This window comes from Bos javanicus, chromosome 29 (assembly GCF_032452875.1).
Source record: "Bos javanicus breed banteng chromosome 29, ARS-OSU_banteng_1.0, whole genome shotgun sequence".
NCBI classification, from domain to species: Eukaryota; Metazoa; Chordata; class Mammalia; order Artiodactyla; family Bovidae; genus Bos; species Bos javanicus.
In genome coordinates this window covers 27,150,267-27,153,344 of record NC_083896.1, presented here as the reverse complement: position 1 = coordinate 27,153,344, position 3,078 = coordinate 27,150,267, and the positions used below count along the sequence as shown (strand labels likewise).

General features: G+C 41.8%; 1 pseudogene; it reads left to right on the top strand.

Moving 5' to 3' along the window:
- The first annotated feature begins 363 nt into the window (after positions 1-363).
- LOC133241785 (olfactory receptor 10G9-like) lies at positions 364-1,286 on the top strand (annotated as a pseudogene).
- Positions 1,287-3,078: the final 1,792 nt, after the last annotated feature.

Sequence of the window (3,078 nt, the reverse complement as noted above, 5' to 3'; positions counted from 1 at the left end):
GTCCTTGAGCAGGAAAACCCAAGTGACTTGACTCAAAAAACCTTTAAGAGAGTAAATTTGAATTGTTTTATGCTACTGAATTTGTAGTAGTTTATGATACACCAATAGATGAATGCATAGAATTGCTCCACTTCCTTTTGCATATCTGTGTGTGTGTGTGTGAGAGAGAGAGAGAGAGAGGATGATGATGAAATCATTTCATTACTTTTTTCAAAGAAGCTTCATAATAAACAAAGTTGAGTATGACTCTAGAATTATCTGCCTTGAATGATGCAGCTTCTATCTAGAGAATGGGTTCTCAGTTCTCCCTTAATGCTGGGTGCTTTTGATGTTCCCTCAGAGAGTGAGCAAAAATGTGGAGAAATGACAAACGTGAGCCTAGTGACAACGTTCATCCTCACGGGCCTTCCCCATGCACCAGAGCTGGACACATTCCTCTCTGGAATCTTCCTGGTGATCTATGTCCTCACTGTGGTGGGGAACCTTCTCATCCTGCTGGTGATTATAGTGAATCCCCTCCTGCACACCCCCATGTACTACACTTCCTGACCCACTTGTCATTCTCCACAGTCACTAGGCCCAAAATGCTGATGACCCTGGTGTCCCCAGAAGGCAGTGCTATCTCCTTTCCCAGCTGTGTGGCCCAGCTCTACTCCTTCCACTTCCTGGGCAGCACCGAGTGCTTCCTCTACACCGTCATGTCCTATGACCACTTCCTGGCCATCAGTTACCCACTCATGTATGCCAGCATGATGAGTGGGAGGACGTGCGCTCTGCTGGTCACAACCACATGGCTCAGTGGCTCTCTGCACTCTGCTGTCCAGACCATACTGACGTTCTGTTTGCCCTTCTGTGGACCCAACCAGATCCAGCATTACTTCTGCGATGCACCACCCATCCTCAAACTGGCCTGTGCAGACACCTCTGCCAACGAGTTGGTGATCTTTGTCAACATTGGGGTGGTGGCTTCAGGCTGCTTTCTCCTGATAGTGCTGTCCTACGTGTCCATCGTCCATTCCATCCTGAAGATCCGCACCTCAGAAGGGAGATGGAGAGCCTTCCAGACCTGTGCCTCCCACTGCACTGTGGTCCTTTGCTTCTTTGTTCCCTGTGTTTTCATTTACCTGAGACCAGGCTCCAAGGAGGCTGTGGACAGGATTGTGGCTGTTTTCTACACTGTGATGACGCCCCTTCTGAACCCTGTGGTCTACACCCTCAGGAACAAGGAAGTGAAGAAAGCTCTGTTGAAGCTTAAAGACAAAGTAGCATATTCACAGAGCAAATAATCTTTGCACTGTACATATGCTTATTTTAAAAATAGTAATAAAATAGTATAATATAGTAATATAATTTTATCAACATGAAATGTACTATGTATATAGTTCTCAGTGTTAAACTTTATTCAAACTACTTAGAAATATCTGTTTCACAGATTTCTTTGAGAATTTTTTAAAACTACAAATTTTTTATTTACAATAAACATGCTTAAATTTTGATCTATGAACTCATTTCTCTGCAGCACATTTATGTTACATTTTTTCCCATTCTTATTGACATATAGTTAACATATAACATCTTTTCTGCCTTTTTAAGGGCTTCCCTGGTGGCTCAGATGGTAAAGAATTTGCCTGCAGTGCAGGAAACCTGGTTTGATCCCTAGGTCGGGAAGATCTCCTGGAGAAGTAAATGGCAACCCACTCCAGTATTCTTACTTGGAAAATCCCATGATCAGAGGAGCTACAGTCCATGAGGTCTCAAAGAGTCAAACACAACCGAGCAACTTCACTTTCTACCTTTTTAAAAAGTAAATATTCAGTCTGGACCTCGGATGCAGAGGAGTGACTTATTTATATATTCTTAAGTTGATAATATGCTTTTTTGTTTATGTCTTATGCACACAAACATGGGGATTTAGAATCTGGGGACACTGTTAACACTGTTCAAGGATAGCAGCAATTATCAGAGGTCATTTACCTATGGATGCAGCTGTGCACCTGCCTCCTTGGTTCTTTTTGTGGCTGCGTGTGTGTGTGTGTGTGTGTGTGTGTGTGTGTTTGTGTCTACGTGTGTGTCTGTTTGCATGAAGGTCCCAAGGTAACTAGTCCTGTTCCCAGGACATCTTGACCCTGGTTGGTGCTGCCACACTCAAAGAGTCCCAGACTTCTGAGCAACTTGTCTCTCTAGATAGGTCTGCCAGGATAAGCTGTGGCTCTGAGAGACTCCTTTCAGAGACTGGGAACCATCACCACCTTCAGAGAGCCCTGCCGTTTCTCAGGTTTGGTCAGTGTGATCAGGACAAAGCTACCATCAAATACCTTCAGTCTCCATCACACAATCTGACTTTAAATTCTTGTATTACTGGACCAGATGCCCATATTCAGCACAATCGTTCTATGCTGGGTTTTTTCACTATTGGTGATGATGGCAGTCATGCTGCCCAGAGAGCTCCTTAGATTCACCAAACCTAAGCCTCCTCTGAGACAGGAACACCATACATTGCAGGCTGGAGCCAAGGGTGCTTCCTATTTAGAAAGTAGAATAATTAAAGTGTAATTAAGTCACTTGGTATCATGGGATTTCAACATATTTCTTTTACAAGTTAGAAAAATAAGGCCTAGTAAAGACAAAACACCAAAAAAAAAAAAAAAACACACACACACACACAGTGCATAGCTACACAGCCCATACTAGTGGACTTCCACATATAATCATGAAGATGTGACTGTACCTCAATTTCTCATCTGTTAAAGACCTTCTCTAGCAATACTGTTCAGAGGATTAAATGATTTAGTGGAAGTAAACGTACTTGAGCAAAATCAAGTCACAATAAATTCTTAAAGTTTTAAAATTAAAACGTGTGACCACCAGCCAGATAATCTGATTCTCAGAACCTTTTCTTCTACAATTTATTTCAGTGACTCTAGCCACTGACATAATATTTGGTAGATGCATGAATGTAGCTTTCTTTAAATCGCTGATAATAAATTATAGTCATGATTATCACCATTATTCACAATGTAATTATTCTGATTAGCTATTTTGATAAATTTTATATGGTCATATTTATTAGTTTTCAAG